The sequence below is a fragment of the Tamandua tetradactyla genome, chromosome 21 (genome assembly GCF_023851605.1).
Source record: "Tamandua tetradactyla isolate mTamTet1 chromosome 21, mTamTet1.pri, whole genome shotgun sequence".
In the NCBI taxonomy this organism is placed as follows: Eukaryota; Metazoa; Chordata; class Mammalia; order Pilosa; family Myrmecophagidae; genus Tamandua; species Tamandua tetradactyla.
Genome location: NC_135347.1, coordinates 57400356 through 57422689, shown reverse-complemented (window position 1 = coordinate 57422689; position 22334 = coordinate 57400356). Strand labels below are relative to the sequence as shown.

At 42.0% G+C, this 22334-nt stretch overlaps 1 pseudogene; it reads left to right on the top strand.

Moving 5' to 3' along the window:
• The window catches only part of LOC143665225 (SREBP regulating gene protein pseudogene), a 53340-nt pseudogene extending 52494 nt beyond the window's left edge, over nt 1–846 (top strand).
• The last annotated feature ends 21488 nt before the right edge of the window (nt 847–22334 follow it).

The following is a 22334-nucleotide window of genomic DNA, read 5'->3' as shown; positions in this document are numbered from 1 at the left end:
GGCAATGGTTTCTTAGACTTATCCCAAAAGCATGAAAAAAGAAAAATAGATAAATGGTACTTCACCAAAATGTAAAACTTTTTCACCGAGGCTGCTGAGAGCTGGCTGGACCGTGGTGGCAGGGCTCGTTTGGGTTGGTTAGGACGGAGCTACCAAGTGCACAGGGGCCCAGCCCAGGCCTGCCCCGCTCTGTACCCTGCTGTTGTGCCCGGTGTCCGAGCTGGGATGGTGAACCTGGAGGCCCGGGCTTCTGCGGAAAAGGTGGATGCACGCTCTGGTCTTCAGGCTCTCACTCATTTACTCCCTCATCAGCACCTTCAAGCAGGAGGAGAGGGCAATGAGAGATGTGAGTCTCCTCCAGGTTCGAGGCTATAATCAGCCCATTGCCTGGATGGTGCAGTTTAACCTGGGGAATAGCAGCGACCATGTAATAGGTGCAGTAGCTTCATTCACAGGAAGCGCTCAGTATGGATGAACTAGGATGCTTGTGCTAAAGGAAGGATTTGCTGGTGAATATCAGCTGTCATGTCAGCATCCCAGCATGAAGCAATACTGCTGTGATGGCTGCTTGTTCAACGGCTGCTGCAGCAGCTATGAGTACTGTCTCCTGACACCGGGCAGCCCGAGAAAGCAACTTCTCCTGGGGAGCTACCTCAACCAGGCAGCCGTGGCATTCCAGAAACTCTTCATGGCAGGAGAAGATCCCCTTGAATTGCACTTGGCCAAATGCAGGAGCTCCTCCCAGAGTGTGCAGCCTGAGAAGATCTATAGGGACCCCATACAAAGTATTACTACAGTGAGAGCCCTCCCGAGCTCTTCCCTGAGAGGCTGGTGCAGAACACTTGAAGCAAGGGAGAGAAGAGGCCCCGCTGAAGAGCAGCCGCCCTGACGCCAGACTTCAGCCTTCACACCTGGTGCCTTGGTCGGAGGACAGAGGCATTGTGGGAAGCTCCTCCTGCTTGTCCTTTTGGCTTCATCCATAGCCCAGGACTTAGCAGCTGGAACTGTTCTGTAAAGCAACAAGGAAACCCCAGCCATTCACATTTGCAAAAGACACTGCAGGCCGAGCTTTGGGTGGCACTGTCATCCTTAGATGGTTCTACTGGTGTTCCTGTGCTCCACACTTGCCACGCGTCAAGTTCTTGCTACAGTTCTGATCTGGGCCACACAGTTGCAAAATTATATGTTGGATATATCTGGAGTAGGGGGAAAGTGACCATGTTTTTTTGGCAGGAAAATGCTTTGCTTTTCTAATTCAATATATTCAAGGAAATTATTTTTATTGCTATCATTGTTTCTATTTTCTTATATTCTTGAGTTTCATGAGTTAAATTATCCTTTCGCCCAGATAAACTGTATCTCTTAGAACGTGGATTTTCTCTTTCGCGGGTTATTTTTGTTTTTGTTTCAATGGCATCTTCAGAAGTAGGCTTTAAACACCAGGGAATTAATCATATCCTGACACTACAAAATTAACTGAAAAGTCAAAGGCACTGTTCCTTTCTAGTTCTATACAAAATTTCTAGCAGTTGGCACCACTTGCACACAGGTTCTTTCCTAGCGATATTCGAATATGCTTGTATACCTATTGTGAGAGACTGGTTTAACCAGAAATTCTGACTTACTGTCTCCGGGGATTCTGCTCTCGTTTTCTTTAAATTGCTGTGTCTACTCAGCCACGGTATGAAGGGAAATTCAAGATAATCATGGGCCACGTTGTCCCCACGTCCTGTTGGAGAAACCCAGTGTTGTCAGCTCTTAAGTGGAGAGACATTAGCAACTTGCTGTCTATCTTCATTCTTTATTGCTTTCAGCTTCTTCAGAAGTAACTGGTACAAATATTTGGTTTCCTTATGATTCACAATTTGAAGAGTTCACAGTTTATGTCCCAAAAAGAAGAAGAAAAGAAAGACCAACTGTAATGGTAAAGTTCATGTGTCAGCTCGGTCAGGTAATGGTGTCCAGTTGTTTGGTCAAGCAAATGCTGCCTGATGGTTACTTGTGACAGTATTTCATGATTTAAATCATCAGTAAGTCTAGTGTATCTATGGCGGATTGCATCTACAATCAACTAAGGAGATTGCCTCCAACAATGAGAGAAGTCTCATCCAATTAGCTGGGGGCCTTGAAAGGAGAAGTATGATTTCAGCTGGCAGAAGGCATAGTTTTCATCTCTACTCAGCTAACCGGTTTTGCCTGGAGAATTCATCAAAAACTTCCATCTTAGTTCCCAGCTTGCGGCCTGCCTTATGGAATTCAGACTTGCCCATTGTCATAATTGTAGGGACTATCAGCTTCCTTAGAGAGTAAACTGTCAGGCAGTGGCTTTTTTTTTTTATTTAATTAAAAAAATTTTACAAAAAATAAAAATTTTACAAACCACTCCTTCTTCCTCTTCTCCCATCCTCCTGGTAACCCCTAATTAGCTTTCTTTTTTTTAAATTGTGAAATATAACATACCTACAAAAAAGCAATGAATTTCCAGTACATTTTAACAAGTAGTTCAAGTTTGGGATGGGTTACAGTTCAATGATTTTTTGCTTTTTTCTCCTAGCTGCTCTAAGATACTGCAGACCAAAAGAAAAATCAAAATAATGATTCAGCAGTCATACTCATTTGTTAAATCCTATCTCATCTGTTGTATTTCTCCTTCTGTTTTTTTCCTTTAGGGAAAATATTGCCATGACAGCATTGTTTATAGGAGCAAACACTTGTACATCAACAGAAGACTATAAATTATTTAATATTTATACAATGGGAATGTTATTCGGCAGTAAAAGCAAAAGAAAACATTCCAATATAGTCATTTATTTTACATTTTAAATAATACTATAAAAATATATTGTTTAGTTCAGAAACTTATGGGCTAAAACCATAAAAAAAAGTTAAAGAATGATAAACGTAAGGTAACTCTGTAGGTGAGAGTTAAGGATTAAATAATTACAGTCACTGAATCATTATATAAATGATTTCTCACTTTCTAATATATTGTAGAATAGCCAAAAGTAAATAACATGAAACTACTCAAACTCACCGAACTGTAACCCAGATGCCTGTTAAACTTTTGACGTAGCGAGAAGCGAATATCTGTAAACACCATAATTCACTGAATTACAGATGCCTTGAGATTTACCTACAGCTGGAAGGCCCCCTGGCCCCACCTGTGCACGCCTTATCTTGCTTTGCAACTTTAGAGTCTTGTCATCATGTAGACAGCCCCCTGATGCTTATTAATGAAGGAACTTAGGTCAGCACAGGACTAATACACCCGAATTCCTAGGCTATCTGATTAGACAGAGCTAGCCTTCCCCAGAATTGGTTCTCCTGACATGTGCAGCAGCTTCAATCTTGCCTATAGGTGATCTAGACCTCATTATAATAACACTAAAAATCACACCCCTTATGTTACCGGCTGTTTTCTTACATGTGTTCTGTGACTCTCATTTTTATGATTGTATGAATTATGTAAGTGAAAGCAATAAACCAAGACTAAATAAATGATTGGAGTCAAACCTAGTCTTTGGGGGTCAAAAGGAAAACAATCTGTGCATCCTCAATAATTAGATCCCCTCTGACTTGGCCATCTCAAACCATTACACTCATTATCCTAAACCTGCCTTTGCATACTATAAATCTCTCAGTTACTGCAGTTCAGAGAGACGGACCAGAGGCCGGCCTTCAACCCTCCCATTCTCCTTGCATTAAGCTTTGCAGCAAAAGCCCTTTCTGCCTCTGAACCCCGTGTCCTAGATGGGCTGCTCTGTGCAGCGGCAAGTCCAGCCGGGCAGCAGCTCCCAGGGCCCTTCCAAGTCATGCCATCTTAATTTCCTAAACTTCGATGAGTCCAATGCTCAGCTATTAAAACTCACCTATGTAATACAGACACCATATATGCAAGATAATGTATGTTGAACAATAGAAAATAAAATTTAGTAAGAAAATAAAGTGTTATTTTAGTTTTACTTAGTAAGAAAACCAAACAGGGTATTGCAGCATTTAGGTGAACGATGATGATCTCCGAGAAAAAGAATAAAGTTGTAGCACAGGAAAACGGGTTTATAATTAAAAACTGCAACATATATATGTATATATTTTTTGTATGCTGTATGGCAGGGTCACATTTCATTATTTTTCCATGTGAGGATCCATTATTGCAGCACCATTTGTTGAATTTTTTGTCTGTTTGTTGAATTTTGTTTGCTTGTTTGCTTGTTTGTTTGGGAAGTGCAGGGACCGGGAACTGAACCCAGGTCTCCTGCATGGCAGGTGAGAATTCTACCACTGCACTACCCTTGCACCCCCTAAAAACTGTATATATATATTTTTAGACATGGATGGGTACAGAAGTTAGTAAGAAAATCACTTTTACAAAATGTTTTCCATTTATAAATTTACAAAATTACTATGTTTCTGGGAATATACAGTGTACTTGATATTACAAGGAAATTCCTCTCATTTTTATGATTGTATGAATTATGTAAGTGAAAGCAATAAACCAAGACTGAATAAATGGTTGGAATCAAACCTATTCTTTGGGGTCAAAAGAGAATGAAAACAGTCTAATTTCCTTTAAAAATTATTATTTGGGGCTGTCAAAAAATTAAATGCATAGGTTGTCCACATGAAGTCCCTAATTAAATGACTAAAGATCTAATAAAGTTCTAAACACTTTTATGTTTAATGAAGAGTATTAATTTTAGGTATGAGATTTTGCCCTAGTTATTTTCATGCTATGCCACCTAAGAATTTTTACCAATTAAGAGCTTTTGAGAAATGTCACCGTTTTGGAGGTCAACATTACCTTAGAACGAAGTCCCCACCCCCCCCCAGTGACAGTTTAAAAATGGAATCAGTGATATCAAGTGTGCAATTTTCCTTTGTCCAATTTTTGAGTTGTTCTCTGATAGTCAAATTCATTTGTGACTTTGGAAGGTTTGCATGATATTTCCTCTTCTCAAAAGCAACCCTTTCTTAAAATTAATTCTTTAATTAGAGAGGATTTAGCAGAAATAACAATAGTGAGATTTTTATGAAAGCTCTGTGAAACTTTCGGGACAATTCAGTGAAACTTAAGAATTTTCAGAAGTTCCAATATTTTCCCAGACCTTCCCTGGGCAGTCACTGAGCATTCTTTGAATTGCCCACACATCCTCTGGAGAGGAGGGAAAGGGCGCCACACAGCGCTACAGGATGGGGTGGGGGGAATAGAGATAGGATCGTATTTATCTAGAAAGCCAAGTTTTACTAGAATTGGGTAGCAAAAAACATGGAAGATGAAGTAAAAGCAGAAAAATACAACTCTTATGACTAAAATTTGGAGTCAACAACAATATAAAACAACTTTGACTTTCAGTTGTACAATATGAGGGACAGCTTAAAATTTAATGAAATTTTCTAGAGCATTTAAAAAATTCTTTTATGGTAGCCAATGAAAACTCATAAGGCTAATCTACTTAAATAGGTGATTTATTTCGTTATACTAACAACTGATTATCTTATTTATACAGAGATTAAAAAAATAGGATTGAAGTACAAAATAAGTTGGAGAATAAATATATAGGTTATTATAAAAATCTTACAAATCTATACCTACTGTGAGAGCGTTTGCTAAAATTTGACAAGGTTTTCCAAACACACAAACACAAGAATATTCAAAACAAATAATTCTTTCAGGGTGAGCCAAAAGGAGGTATTCAGAAGAATTTTTTTTTGACTGACTGTCAGATAAGAAAATAGTGACTCATAATAACAGAAGCTTTAAAAAATCTAAGAACAGGAGAATCACAAGAAAAATTCTTGTATTCAGAAGTTCATTTCTTTTACATTTTTTATTGTGAAATATAAAATATAATATATATACAAAAAAGTGATAAATTTCAAAGTACATTTTAACAAGTAGTTATAGAACAAATTTCAAAGTTTGGTATGGGTTAATTCCAAAATTTCAGGTATTTTCTTCTAGCTGCTCTAAGACACTGGAGACTAAAAAGAGTATCAACACACTGATTCAGCAGTCATTCTCATTCGTTAAATACTAACTTCTCTTCTGCAACTCCTCCTTCTCCCAATCTTTAGGGATATTTGGGCGATGATCATTCCAGCTTCTTCATGTTGAAAAGGGGTGTCAACATTGTAGGATAAGGGATGCAACTGGTTGATGCCCTTGGAGAGGCTGGTCCCTCTGGGATTCAGGGTTTATCTGGCCTAGGAACCATCTGAAGGTTTCAGTTTCCCGAAAAACTTAGTGAGTGAAACTTTTTCAGTCTCAGATGGAGCCTGGGTCTTCTTTAGGGTTTTGAGGAATGCTGTTGGTTGGGGCTTGGCATGCCATGGTCATTTACAATATCTGGCTGAAGTTTGCGCAAGAATAACCTCCAGAGCAGCCTCCTGACTCTATCTGAATCTTTAAGCCATCAGTGTCTTACTTCACAGTATTTCAGGAGTTCATTTTGACAGTGTGGCAGCTGTTATTCTGTTGATGTTGAGTCCCCCTCCTCCCTTCCTGACAGACGCAAAGCAGACCTCAAATGACTGAGGCAGTGCGCTGAACTTCTACTCCTAGAAGATTCTGAGAAGAATCACATCTGTCTACACCAGTTAACAACCCCATGAGCTAAAAAGAGAAAGCTCTGAAAGATTCCTAGGTTGCATGGGAAACTTTCTTTTTCACCTCTGGATGGTGCAAGCTAAAATAATTTCTCATTTTCACGGTTTAGCTTTATGGGGTGATTTGTAATACCTTCAGGTTTACCTTTTCTGCGTAACCAGACAAAAGGCATTCCTGGCTTTATTTATCATTGCTTGTTTATTTTTTAATATATGTATCTATGATATATAGCAAGTCTCAATAAATATGGAAGAAAAATTTTCCTAAATGTTCCTAATGATCTTTTCCTACCAGATTCACTTGAATTAAGTTTCTAATGCAAAACAATTATATTAAATAGTCTAATATATATTCTGGAAAAATTTTTTTTTTTGCTTAAAGCAATTTGACATTAAAGAACCCTCTGAGAACACAATTCAACACAACAGATTCCAATTTACTAAAGGTCAAAACATTATCATGGTTGGCAAACTTTTTTGTAAAGAAATAGAAAATACATATTTTAGGCTCTGTGGTAGCACAAAAACAGCCACAGATGAAATGAGAATGAACAGGCAAGGCTGTGTTTTAATAAAATGTCATTTACAAAAACAAGTAGCAGGCTGGATTTGGACCTTTAGGCTATAGTTTGCTAATCTCTGTTATATACGACAAAAGCCTGATTTAATATGCCACAATTATAAAAACAGAACAAATTTGGATGCCTAAATCCATTACAGACTTCAGACATTCGGATTTGGTTGCAAAATAAAATTCATATAAAAATCGAGATTTCCAAGTTCTTTTTGGGGAGAAAAACCACCAAAGACCTTCTCCAATTGCCATTGTCCCCTCCAGGCCAGCTTTACTTACTTACTTCCCCAGCCACACTGAGCATTTGAACATGCTTTTTGAAGCCTCTTGCAAAAAACCTACATTAATTCTGTTTCCTAACACTGGGCCTTAATGCCTTTTCACTGAATATCCATTTATGTTCTCATACTTTTGCCTGTGCTTTTCTATATTTCAACTCAGATTACTTTTATTTAAATATATACAAAATACCAATAATAACATAATAATGCTTTGTTTTTTTACAATGCATCACTGCTACAAATATGCAAGTAAAAGATCTTATTAGTAAAAGAATCTTCATTTTGATTAACACTCTCCATATACACCATAAGAATTAAATCATGTGAAATAATATCGCATATACAGACCAGGAAACATCCACTCTTCAAAAATATTTATTAAAAATGACAACTGTTATTGAAAATAAAAAGTAACACTTACTGGTATTCGTCTATTTTCAAAAAAACTTTTATGTGTGCTATTTTACCTTTAATGTTTGTGGGGTTTTGGAAAATTGGAATTAAATGATGAATCTGAATAATGTATTAAATTACTCCAATCACAATATTACCTCATTCATAGATTTTATTTTATATTTATAAAGACATTTGAATCCATCTGAGAATGAATTCCAGATCAATGCCCTCCTGAGAAAGACACTCAGCTCTCCACCTTGTGGATTGCATGCGTTTTTACCTTATGTTCTCCTGTATTTCCCCCTTTCTATGTTTCTTTTCTTTCTCAATACTGAGGAGGAAGTATAAATATTTTCTCCTCTCCACAGTGTTTTTCCAGAGCTCTGACAGTGATAACCTCAGTTTAGGGTTTTCATGACCTGACATAATTTGTTATTCTCCTCTTCTTTGGAAACGAAATACAATTTTACAATTCTTGGTATCTAAACCCTTTGGTTTTGATGTGAATGGATGATTATGAAGGTCTTTTTGTCAAATGCTGCTGTGTTCTCAAGGCTCAAGTTGATGAGTTTGTCAACGCTTCATCTTTGGAATTCTGCTGCTCACTTCAGCTCTTGGGAAAATGTTGGAGCACTTTTACTACAATTTAAATCCAGTCTGAGTAGGTGAGACATACCTGAAAATCAAAACACATGAAAAGGCACATCTACCTTAAGGAGCCTTGCCCCCTCCCTGTTCCTGTCCAGGAAATTCCTCATACCCTTTCTCCATGGAACCACTTTTACTCATTGTTCGCATGTCCTGCCAGTGTTCGTTTATGCAAATTCAAACACTGTTCTTATTTTCCCTCTTTCTTACTCACAAACTAGGATACTATATTCCAAAGATCTTTTCTTATCTTTATAGAGAGAGCTGCTTCCTTCTTTTTTACAGCCGTAAGTTTTTTATTGTCCAACTTCTATTTTCCATCTTCAATGCTTGTTTTTGAAATGAAGAATATCCATCTTTTTTAGAATTCTGAACATTTTACAAGGATATAAAAGGCCCTGGCTTTAGAGATTTAATTGATGACCTTGGAGCCATCTTCCAGTCCATACATTATGCAGCTGAACTTTGCCTTGCTAGTCTGAAGTTGTTCTCCTGCCTGCATTTTACCTCTTGGTTTTTGGGGCTAAATGTATCGGGAGCCTAGAAGACCAATGCTTTCATTCAAGAGCATGTTTTTTTATTGGCAGAATTGTAAGAACTGTGGCAGACCGGAGGATTAGATGTTTTCAGTGGTCAAGACTTTCCTGGTTGCAAGTTTTGGAAATGCAATTTGAACTTGCTTAGCACAAAAAAGAAATTGAGTCTGTCAAGCCAGTTTCTTCCACGTGACTAGAAATCCAACTGCCTACAGCTCCCAGACTCATGGCTCTCATCTTTGACACCAAAGAAGGCCTGTCTTGCTTGTCTTAACGTAGATTCAAAAGCTCTCAGGGAATGACTTGTGTTGACCCAGGTTTTATTACATGCACAGCCTGGACCAGTGAATTATCAGCAGAGATCGAGGTACAATGATTGCAATTGGCAGCTTGGACAGACGCCTGCTGGTGCCTTGTCCCTTCACTGACTCTGGAAGTCACTGGCAGGTGGCTGCTGTCCTCACAGGTAACTTCCTGCATGTCTCCACCTGAGAGCTCTGTCCAGTTCAGGAGGAGACTCAGCCCACATGTGAAGCAGAGAGTTAGTGCACCTGCAGTATCTGTGAACAAATAAGAGTCAGGCGTTGGGAGATAAACACCCAGGCTCTCGTCTCTCGATGGGACAACTCTGAAGTGCGTTCCATAGGTTTTCAGAGGCTCTCCAGTGGGGTTGGGTCTCAGTCCCCCCAGCAGCACCCACTTGAAATGCACTTCACTGACTTTTCCCTTTCCTCTCTCACTTCTCTACTCCTTCACAGTGTCACCTGGGATCAAATAAACTACTTACACCCAAATCCATGTTTTAGGGTTTCCTTGTAGGGAATCCAAACTAAGATACAGCCCTGAACCAGAACTACCATGGTGGAGGGAAACAGAGTCACCCAAAAGCAAGAGGGAGCCATTCTTAGAAGAAGCGAGGAGGGTGGTGTGCAGACAAATGACACTCATTCAGCCTACATCACTCCATTTGGTTGTCAAATCGATGCTGAATGGTTGTGGCCCCTCTTGTGTTGGATATAAGCAGCAGAGTTGGCTCTCTCCCAGGGGTGAGGTGGATTACATCTTCAGGACACAAAAGTGTAGCTACTTACTGCTAGAAACAGAATCACAGCGTTTGGGATGAATGGGATTTTATAGGTTAGTATCCCTCAAGCTTCAGTTGTTTGGGTACCACCGTCACAATTTTCTCGTACATATGTATTACCTGAAGGATTATTTAAAGGTATTTTAATTGAATTACCTTTTTGCATAAGTAAAATTATTGTTAAAGGAAACATTGCTACTATAAACAATGTATCACTGACTACAAATAGAAGATAACCAGATAAATATGTGACTGAATATAAAACGGTGCAGCCACCGCGAAAAGCAAAATAGCAGTTTCTCAAGAAGTTACATATAGAATTACCACATGACCCTGCAATTCCTCTCCTACTTACATACCCAAAGAAATTGAAAACAGAGACTGAAACAGATACTCGTACACTAATATTCATAGCAGCATTATTCACAGTAGCCAAAAGGTTGAAACACCCCATGTATCCATCCGCAGATGAGTGGATAAGCAGATGTGGTATATGCATACAAGAGAATATTATTCAACCACAAGAAAGAACAACATTATGCGACATGCTGCAACACGGATGAACACTGAAAACATCCTGAATGAAATAAGCAAGTACATAAGAACAAATATTGTACAGTTTTACTTATGAAGTATCTAAAAATAGAAAATTCATAGACAAAGATGATTGGAGGTAGCAGGGGAGGGAAAGAAGGGAAAAGAAGAGTTGGTGGGTAAAGAGTGTTTCTAATTTTGGAAAATTTAAAATAAAATTAATTTTAAAATAAGGAATTGTTCATCCAGATTCTTTTAAAAAAATAAAGAAAAATTAAGATATTATTTAACTATACCACCAATACATTTCACCAAATTGACCATCAGTATATCTGAGAAATGCTGTCAAGTCTCAGCAGCTTCCAAACCTGGTGTTCTAGTTTGCTAGCTGCCAGAATGCAATATACCAGAAATAGAATGGGTTTTAAAAAGGGAATTTATTAAGTTGCAGGTTTACAGTTCTAAGGCCGTGAAAAATGTCCAAATTAAGACATCCAGAGAAAGATACCTCAACTCCAAAGAAAGGGTTGATGAATTTCGGGATTTCTCTCTCGGCTGGGAGGGCACATGGTGATGTCTGCTAGCTTTCTCTCCTCCTTTCATAAGGCACCCCAGGGTGTTTTCCTTCTGCGTCTCCAGAGGTCTCTGACTGTGTGGGCTCTGTCAAATCTAAAGCTTTCTCCAAAATGTTTCCCTCTTAAAGGGCTCCAGTAAGCAACCCCACCTTGAATGGATGGAGACACGTCTCCATGGAAACCATCTAATCAAAAGTTACCACCCACAATTGGGTGGGTCGCATCTCCATGGAAACAATCAAACAGCTCCCACCCAGCAATATTGAGTTAGGATTAAAGAGCATGGCTTTTCTTGTGACAGTTTCAAACTGGCACACCTGCTATAAAAAGACTTCCAAGGGCCATTTGGGTGCAGGGAGTTTGACAGCAACAGGTTTCCATGTCCTTAGCTCTTTCCTAAAACACAACTGCCTGAGAATGGGCCTGTGACAGTCAGTTTTTTCTTTTTCTCTGCCTCTTTCAAAATCCCTCTTCTCTACTTTAAAAAAGAAAGAGAATTTTTCAATGGTGCATCTCCCCGGGTGGGGGGAGGTGGTGTCTGGGGCAGAAAACAAAAATTTGAAATATTTGTGTCTGTTTTGAAAAACTGAATGAATCTAATAATCAGATTTTAAAAATCCTTTTGCTAAGCAGGATTCTTTGCTTTGAACAAAACGAACAGAAACAATTTAAAACAATTTTCAATGGTAGTTCATCATGTAAATTTTAGCAAGAAACTCGGGGGTTCACAGAATTGAGTGATATTGCTATAAATCTCTTTCAATCATTTCTTAAAATATTTCTGTGATAAAGTTTCTCCATGCTAATATCTATAAAAACTAAATGAGGAATAGAATTGACCACTATCTTAATGTAGTAATAGGTAATATTCCTTCACAAAGACATGAATTAAGGGGAAAAAAGAGCAAGCTCCTCTATTTCTTCAAGAGATGTACTTCCAATGTTGTTTTACTTTTTATCAGATTTTATCAAAACTGTAACTGTTTTTTATCAGATTTTATCAAAATTATTATTTGTTTTAATCAATTGTGAATTTAAAATAGTTGTATTGATAACACAACCCAGAATACATTTTTAAAAGTACTTAGAGCCTATGGTCACCGAAAATTTCTTTTAACAACATTTTTACATATTTTTATTTGGAGGAATATGATTGGATGACCAATAAAACACTCAAGTACAAAATGCATCAGGATAAAATTCTGTGGAAGAATGAAAATTCGAGTTTAAAGAGAAAAGGAATGATGTAAGGTTTTTGGTTGTCAGAAAGCTTGCTCATGTATTTTTCGAATGGATAATTATGGATATCAAATTGCTGTGGTGTTCAGATCCTACTGGCTACTTTTAGAAGAGTAAAGAAACAGCTTTACCTTAAAAGCTAAATACATATCATAGGCTAGAAAATACATCTTTTGTACCCATTTAAGTTATGACATAAACTTTCAGGTGTCAATTCAAAATGTGTGGGAGGAGACATTATTTTATTAAAATCTCTTAGAGATTATACAAGCAAAATAGTTTGAAGACCATTGTGGAAGAAATCCCAAATTATGCAAGGATTAAAAAAAAATCTAGTATTCATGACTCCTTACTGAAAAAATTTCTGAACTACATATTCCAGCCACTAGCACAATGACTCAAAAATTCAGAGCTTATGACTGTGAAATTCAGAGTAAGAAGTAGAGAAGTGTATTAGTTTGCTAAATGCTGCCAGAATGCAATATACCTGAAATGGAACAGCTTGGAAAAAGGGAATTTATTAAGTTACAAGTTCACAGTTCTAAGGCCATAAAAATGTCCAATAAGGCATCCAGGGTATGATACCTTGACTCAAGAAAGGCTGATGTCTGTCACATGGAAAGGCACGTGACTGGTATCTGCTTGCCCTTGTTCCCAGTTTTATTGCTTCCAGCTTCTGATGCCAGTGGTTTCCTCTCTAAGTGTCTGTGGGCCTTCACTTAGCTCCTTTGGGGCAAAACTCTGTGTTCTGGTTTGCTTAGCTTCTCATGGGAAGGTACATGGTGACGTCTGCTGGGCTCCGCATCTTCAAACGTCCATTTCTACCTGTTGGCTCTCTCTGTCGGCACTCCAAGAATCTTCAAATGTTAGTGCTGAAGCAACTACTATTCTCCAAGTGCCTGAGCTTCCCCCAAAACGTTTCCTCTTTCAAAGGACTCCAGTAAACTAATCACGATCCACCTTGAATGGACTAAGTCACATCTCCATCTAATCAAAATGTCATACCCACAATTGGGAGTGTCACATCTCCTTGGATTAATCTAATCAAAAGTCTACACCTGCAACCGACTGAGTCAATCTCCATGGAAACAATCCCCAATCAAAGGTGTCCACTCTACAATACTGAATCAGGACTAAGGGATATGGCTTTTCTGGGATACACAATTTTAGCTTCTTAAATGCTGGCAGAATGCAATATACCTGAAACAGAATGGCTTTTAGAAAGGGGAATTTATTAAGTTGCAAGTTTACAGTTCTAAGGCCATGAAAATGTCCAAATTATGGTGGCATACAGAAAAAGATACCTTGGCTGAAGAAGACAGATGATGTTCAAGGTTTCTCTCTCAGCTGGAAAGGCACAAGGCAACAACTGCTAGTTCTCTCTCTTCAGGTTCTTCGGCAGCCCCCCTGGGGCCTTTGCTTTATGCATCTCCAAAGGACTCTGGCTGTGTGGGCTCTATCCGTTCTGTTGGCTCTAAAGCTTTTTCCAAAATGGTTCCCTCTTAAAGGCTCCAGTAAGCCTGGATGGGTGGAGACACATCTCCGTGGAAACCATCTAATGAAAAGGTAGTTCCCAGGGGTTGCAAGGGTAGTTCCATGGTAGAATTCTTGCCTGCCACACAGCAGACCCGGGTTTGATTCCTGGTCCCTGCACTTCCTGAAAAAACAAATAAAGAAAAACAAACAAACAAAAAATTCAACAAATGATGCTGCCATAACGGGATACGTACACAGAAAACGAATGAAATGTAATCGCTGCCATTTAGCATCCCCCCCCCCAAAAAAAAGGAGAGAGAAGAAAAAGGTAGCACCCTCAGCTGGGTGGGTCACATCTCCACGGAAACAATAAAAAAGATCCCACCTCAGCAGTATTGAATGAGGATTAAAGGGCATGGCTATTTTGGGGTACACCATAGATTCAAACTGGCACAACACCACCTTGAAAGCAGCACAAGAGGTAAACAGTGAAAACAATTCAATTAATACAAAATTAAGTGTAAATAACTATATTAAAATTTAATGTCAAACCTAAATGTATTTTGAAAACACACTCCAAAACGAATGTGAACACCGAAACAGTTCTAGAAGGCGAGGATGGTGAAGAGACAATTCCTGTGGGTCTACAACCCCAGACCAAACAATCAATGACTGGAAAGTAGGATGGAGCAGTGCAAAGTCAACACTTGGCAGCTTTGCAAAACGCAGTCGGTTGCTGAGAGAATGCATGAGTATTGCCTGCTTTCAGATTCTGTAGCTAAACAAAACGGTCAAAGATTAGAATTTAGAATTCTCTGCTCGAAGATGAAGCCGTGTCTATTGTTGTGGGGTAAGAGAAGTAAAGAAAATTTGTTCCGTTTTTTAATAACTCGATTAGAGGTGTGGTGTTTTAAGCAGGTATTTAATATATGAACCTGACTTTTGTTACATGCACGAGTCAAAGATGGGCTCTGTGTACTGGCCCCAGATGTGGCTTATTTAGCCTGAGTGTGTAGAAAAATCCGCTGGTGCCAAGCTCAAATTCTTACACATCCAATTCTCTAAAAAAAATAGCCCTAAAGGCCATTTTTAGCCATTTAGATCAGACCTGCTTTGCATATCCCCTGAAACTGCTCCCCACCTCTGCTTGCAGTTCTAAGGGCCCAAGCCCCTTTGATACCTGCAGCTGGCTGGCCCAGATGTTCCCCATGGTGCTGATTCTGCAAAATCACCTGCACTTAAGCTCTCTTGCCCCTTCTCTTCCTTTCTCCTCTGGCTGGCTTCCCCTTCTGGGGGCTTCAGCCTCTGGAGTTTGCTGCTGAGACTTTCCAGGGTAAACCAGGCAATGCGGCACCCCAATAAATAGCTTGTGTGTTACTGCCATCTAGTGGTCACATCATCCAAAATCCGCGAATTTGAATTCACAGCTTAAAAGTTTAAGAAATTACATAATCGAAAAAGCAACAACAAAGGATGCAGGAAAAGGGATATACCTTAAAAATGTTATAGACTAATATGTACATATTACTCTATTAATGAAGGTTATGAGTACATGGAGAACATTTCTCACTGCCCATCTGTTTGAGGCAGCAGTTCCTTCTTAATAAAGTTCTATTTCTTAGTGCTTATGAGATCAGCCCACGCTCCTGCAGGCAATCTGCAACAATTAGTTTTGACCAACACTACTGGTATTTGGGAAATTTATTTTTAAAAATAGTAGCAGCAATATAGAATCTACTGCAGCATCTCTCTCTTTTTCTTCTGGTCTATTAATGCATGTGGCTTATTAATGCATTTAATGGCAAAGCCTGTGCCCCCTATCTCCTGTGCATCCCTGCTTATCTGAACAGAAGCTGGTGTTGAGAGAGAGAAAAAATGTTTTAGTTTCCTGGGCTGCTGGAGCAAATACCATGAAATGATTTGGCTTAAACAGTTTGACATATTCCTAACTTTGTTTTAAAGTTAGGAAAAAGCCCAAATTAAGGTATCATCAGGGCAACGCTTCCTCTTCTGAGGCTGTGGCCATCTGGGGTTGGCGTGGGTGACCCCTGTCCTCAGCTGGGCACACGGCAGGGCACATGGCGGCACTTCCTGGCCTCTCCCTTCTCTTCCCGGTTCTGTCCAGCTCCGTGCCTCCTGTGCCTTTCTCTCTCCGTGTCTGAATTTCATTCTTCCTATGAAGGACAGGATCAAGCAGCAGGATGCAGGCCCATCCTGACTCAGGTGGAGCACACCTTAACCGAAGCAGCCTCATCAGAAAGTCCTACGTGCGTGGGTTCACACCCGCAGGAATGGGTTATGTTCTGGGGCACACAGAGCTCCCAACCACCACACAGAGAAGGGAGAGAGAGAGGAGGAGACAGGGAGAGGGAAGGGGAGGAAGTGGTCCCTTTCTCCTGCCCTATATGAAGGTCTGGGATGGAGCTGGCACGAAAGGCGAGCTGCCTAGGGGGAAAGCTCCCTGCACTATCAGAGGGGGGCAAGGCAGTGTGGGTCCTCTCTCCTGAAAAGGTGAGTATTGTGGACACTATTGAAGTGTCCTAAAGCTGCCGCAACCCATCCTCTTAGCAGAGGTAACCTCTTCATCAATCTCTGGAGGGCCCGGGGTCTCCTCAGGCTGCTGGGCCCAGACGGAGCTGAGTTGGCTGCGCCCCGTTTTCATGAAGCCCTGCGCACCGCACAGCATCTGCGGGCCACTCTGGGAACCCCTAACTCTAGGGCTGAAGGGGAAAATGTCTTCGCTCTGTGAACGAAGGACCTCGAGGAAAATGAGCAAGGGTTCGGTTTTCTGTGTTGCGAAGAGAGAAACTCATCAAGTACGCAGTACTCACCACTTCGGATGTGAGGCGGAGGAAATAGAGGAGACCATAAAATCCACATTCATATGACTTACGAGGAAAGGCAGACAGACATGTGCATTCCCATCCGGTGCCATGCGTTTGCATGTCGGAAACTCTGACTTGTGGACCTCTCTGCCCCTCATTCCTACCAGCAGGGTTTGATGACTTCACAAACAACACACAGTAGCATCGTCCAGAATCACAATAAGCAAATTGCCTTTCTCTGCATGCAAATTTGTGAAGAGTACAATAAAGAAGAGTATAGATCCTGCTAGCGCATGCATCTTCTTAAAGAAAAAAAGACTTTTCTGGGTTTCAACAAAGTAGATTTATGACATTCCAAGATTGGCTTATTTGTTGTGTAGCGACGACATCTCTCCCTGGAATGACAGTGTAGAAGATGAGAAAGTGCGGTGGTTTGGTTCAGTTTTAGTGTTTTGAAGTGAAAAATACCAAGCACAGTCTTTAAAATGTGAGCACTAGTCCTTTCTACTGTCTAAATGCATTAAAATTTTCCCGGCACATTTATTGACATCCTTACCATAATAATAATGATAACAATATTAGGAATAGCACTTCCTGTTTGTGAGCACCTGCCACCTGCCATCGGAGGATTGTGAGTTTTTCATACAGTGTTGCTGATCTCCTCATCGCACAGCGAGGGGTACTGAAGCTCAGTGAGATTGTGAAGCATGTCCCGGGTCCCAGAGACCTGGACTGGAACCCCATTCTGCCTGCCCCCAAACCTCACGCCCCTTCAATTTTGCCACATCTCTTCTTGGAGCCCCATCTCAACTTTTCGGGGTGGGAGGCAGGGAAAGCAATGGTGTCCTTGCTTTCTAGGTCAGCTGACTTCTCCCTGGTGGGAGTTTCCAACTAACCTAGAAACTCACCCAGCATGAAGGCAGAGCATTCTTCTCAGTGACCATCGTACCCTGCCAGCACCTGCTTCCTGGCTACTAATTTCTAGCTGTGAGTGCAAACATTTCTAGTGTGGCGTGATGTGGCAAGGACGTCTGCTCAATCAGCAGGTGCCACTGTCTCTGTGGACCTTTAAAATGGCTCCTGCCTGTGTTGGGGTCTGTATCATGTCCCCCCACAGAAAGCATGCTCAGGCTCCAACCCTGGTCCACTTGTGAAAAGGCGCTTCGAAGGCGCGACCGGTTCAGGTGAACCCAGACTGAATGAGGCTGGCCTTAACCCAACAGGGCTGAGGCCCTCCTAAGCCATGGAGATCGGATATGGGAAGAGAAGAAGCCAGGGGAGTGGCCAGAGGCTGGAAGTCAAGGGACCCAGAAGAGAAAGGGACGGAAAAGCCAACGGACCCCAATGAGGGCCAGCCAGCCGGAAGGCAGCGGCCCGGGGTGGAGCTGAGTCGACCGTCCTTGTTACCAGACCAACTCGTACGTGCTCGTCTTAGCAGCTGGGAAACCAATGCAGCCCCGATAAGGCAGACCGCACTTCACAAAGGGAAGTGGGATTCTGTGTCTCTGAGGACCATATCCACATTGCTGCTGTGTCTTCCCCTGACGAAAGAAGTTTAGACAACACCAGCATTGGGGGCACACAGCAGTTCCCTTGGTTAGTGTGGGGGGTGGAGCAGTGGTCCCAAGGCAGCCCTGTCTTCAGCCCCAGCACCTGTGGATTGTTATTTACACAGCAAAAGGGACTTGGTGGGTGTGATTAAATTGAGGCTCTTCAGATGGGGAGATTGTCCTGGATTCCCTGGTCAGCCAAATGTAATCACAAGAGAAAGGAGACGTCAGGTGGGTCAGAGAAGGAGGCTGATGTTGGTGGGAGGTGGGGAGGGGGAAAGCTAGAAATGCAGCAGCTTCTAGAAGCTGGAGAAGGCATGGGAACATTCTCCTCTACAGCCTCCGGATTACCAGAGCCCCCAGCACCTTGACTTCTGCCCAGCGAGACCCATTTCACATTTCTGACTTGTAGAAGTGTCACGAAATGAGTTCGTGTTGTTTTAAGCCCCTCCGTTTGTGGTGCTTTGTTACAGTCATAACAGGAAACCAGTAGAGTAGGATACCCTCTTCCCTTAATCATTTATACAACTGGCCATTAAACACCCTAGTCAGGAACTGGGTCAGTTACAGACCCGGCCATTTACACCTTTCCCCTAAAGCACAACGTGGCATGTAACGTCAGATGAGTCATGTTGTCATCGCTTCTTCCCACAATGCAGGCCCTTGGGGGTCATGAGCTGACGTAATCCTGTTTTATAATGATAAGAAATCTTAAAAAAAAAAAAAGAAAAAGGAAGAAAGGGCAGTACAGTGGTGGCTCAGTGGCAGAATTCTCGCCTACCATGCCAGAGACCCAGGTTCGATTCCTGGTGCCTGCCCAATATTAGAAAAAAAAGAAAAACAATCTTTACAGAACAAAATCACTTCATTGGAGGCCCCCACCAGCGGATCCTGCCTGTCCTGTTACTCACAGGTAGAATAAATATAAATCAGCAAGAATATAACTAATAGAGATCCCCTGTCCATTTGCTGCTTCTGCTCCCGGAAAGCAAAACTCCCCCGGGTTTTCCTGAGTCAGCTGTGACCAGCGGAACTGTTTCACTGCTGCAGGGAGCACGAGGTGCAAAAAGCTACTGTGTCCCGAACAGGCTGGGAAGGAAACTGTGCAGCTGATGCGGCTCCTCTGAATCTGACCCGTCCCTCAGTGCGGAAGGTTAGTGACCCGGAGCCACTGGGGTAAAGAGCAGCTTAACTTTGTTTTCAGCGGAACACTGTTAAAGCTGCTTTGCTGATTAAAGCCTTCCACTGACTAAATGCCAGTCAGCAGGATAACGGTTTAATTAACCCTCTTACTACAGCTGATGGGAACCCAAGGCAGTCATTTCCTGTTAGAACCTTTTACCACAAAACAAAGTCCATTGATTTCTGACCACTCCTCCTGTTCCCTGTGGAAATCTGAAAGAACAAACCATCCCAGCTGGTTAAACCAAAGCTTCCTTAAGGCAGGTCTCAATTTGCCAAACATTACTGGAGTCCAGAAGGTGCCGGGTCCCAAAAATCCTATGTGGGCTTGGGGGCCATCGGGCCACCACTAGATTCTTGTCCTGTGTGCTCCAGGCCCTTCGCCACCTCCACGGACTCTAGGCTCATTGATCAAACGCTGCACTGCCCCTCAGGGTGGGGAGAGCAGAGACCACAGTACTGCTGAACCACACGTACGGCATCCCTGCCTTGTCAGAAATCATCCTAGTCATTTGCTTGGGTTTACCAGGATTTTAGAACTGAACATCAAAATAGTCTACTCACATTACCAGAAGAAGATCTAGATTTCAGCATTTCCATTTTACTGACAGGGTCAGAAATCTGTGTCCCTTTCAGCACCTTCCCGGATTCTCCTGGGCCCCGTCCGCTGTGCTGGTATCCACACAGGAAGTGAACTAAACCAGCCTTGATGCCTGCAATTAGCACCTGAGGTCCAAATCAGGCGCATGCCAGATGATCCACTGTTTGGGATTACTTACAATTTCTATTATTTCATCCGGAGGACGACTGCAAGACCAACTTTAATGCAAACTTAACTGCAGGGCAGGCATCCTACCAGATGTCAATTGTCACGTGAAGTCTATAAAAGATAAAAGTGGACATGAACTGACAGGAAGAGCCTCACACCACGGCATGGAACTTGACCGGTTCTTGGTCAGTCCACCAGGGGAGCTCAGGAGCTGGGCGTGCCCAGAAAACGGCTCTGGAGTGGGCGGAAGTGGGCTTGCTCCAGAAGCTCCCCCCGCCGCCCCCGTGTTGTCCTCAGCCCGGCTCTGCTCAGGAAGAGCCTGGCCTTGTCTCCTTGCTGTGGTGGGTCCCCAGGGCTATGAGTTACCTGTGCTCACACAGCGCAGGGTGATGAGAGGTGCCTCTCCAAGGCTGCACCACAACGCCGGCCCCCACAGTGCTGTCCTCACTATTATGCCTGTTTCAGAGAGAGTGCAAGGAACTCGGCTAACTCATATATCTAGTAAGCAGGGTCTTTTCTATGCCCATGAGCACTCTAACAAGACTAAAGGAGTTTCACTGCCTACTGCTCCTAACAGAGGAGATGTAACAGGTGATAATCGGTGCCTGGCACCCAATAGGAGCTCAAATAAATAAATGTGCCTCAACACATCAATTTAAACACATCCTATGTGTTCTAATAAATATTGCAGTGGCAGTATAGACGCTCCGATGCAGTATTAATTGAGGGAGTCCCTTGTCTTAGAAGACGTCTTCCACTGGCCTTTAGGGTACTTGAGATTTCACCCTTGACAGTGGATCCAATCTGGGCTGTGTGAGAAGAACGATAGTGGATCAATCCCAAAGGTTTTGGCCAGAGCAGTTGGAAGTGTGGTGTTGCTGTTAGCTCTTAGCTGGAGCAGTTAGTTCAGGGGGAAATCTCAGGAGCTCAGTTCTGCCATATCTGATTTGAGACATGTAGGCAGTCTGGAGTTCAGAGCAGAAGTCTAGGCTGGAATTGTTCACAGGTCGATGGTATTTAAAGTCACAAGACCAGTTGGGATCACCCAGGGTGTGAGTGAGGATAAAAGGAGGACCCAGTTCTGAGTCCTGGGCCCTGCATCATGGAGAGATCAGGGGATAAGAAGAAATCCACAGAAGAGACCGAGAAGTAGCAGTCAGAAAGACAGAGAAAACAGCTAAGAGAAGAAAGTGTGGGGTCAAGTCATCAACTTTGTCAAATGCTGGTGATGGGGCAAGTAAGGTAAACACTGAGAAATAACAATCGGATTTAGAAATGTAGAGATCAGTGGTGATTTTGAGAAGAGTAGTTTCAGTGAGGTCATAGGGGTGAAACCTGATAGAGAAACCGAGATGCTGGGAATAGTATTTTAAGGAGTTTTCCTATAAAGAGAAGGAGAAAATTAAGACAATGTTTGGAGGAAAAAATGAGATCAAGAAAGGGTTTTTAAAAATATGGGTGATGTCCCTCTCTGCGCTCCCCAGCGGGAGTCCATTCAGTGTTGTCCTTGTCCCCGTCATAACTTACAGGGAAACTTTAACAATGTCCGGGGCTCTTAATGTCCTGTAGGTGAAGGAGGATGTCCTTAAATTCCTTGCAGCAGGAACCCACTTAGGTGGCACCAACCTGGACTTCCAAACAGAGCGGCACATCTACAAAGGGAAAAGTGATGCATCTACATCATAAATCTGATGAGGACGTGGAGAATGCCAGCCAGTGGGCTGTGCTGACATTCACTGCTGCCAGTGGAGCAGCTCCTGTGGCTGGGCACTTCACTCCTGGAGCTTTCACCCCCAGATTCAGGCAGCCTTTTGGGAGCCATGGCTTCTGGAGGTGACTGACCCCAGGGCTGACCATCAGCCTCTCACCGAGGCCCCAAAATGTAGCGCGAAAACCAGGAACGAGGCTGCAGGCCTCCAGGAATGTTTCGCAAAGTTAGAACAGGCTAAGACTGAGGATCCATAGTTTCAGGAAGCAGGTTTTATTTGCTATGGCCATAGGGTTCAGGCAGTAACCTCTGAAAGTCTGAGCCTCGAACAAAAGGCAACCTTAGCTTTTA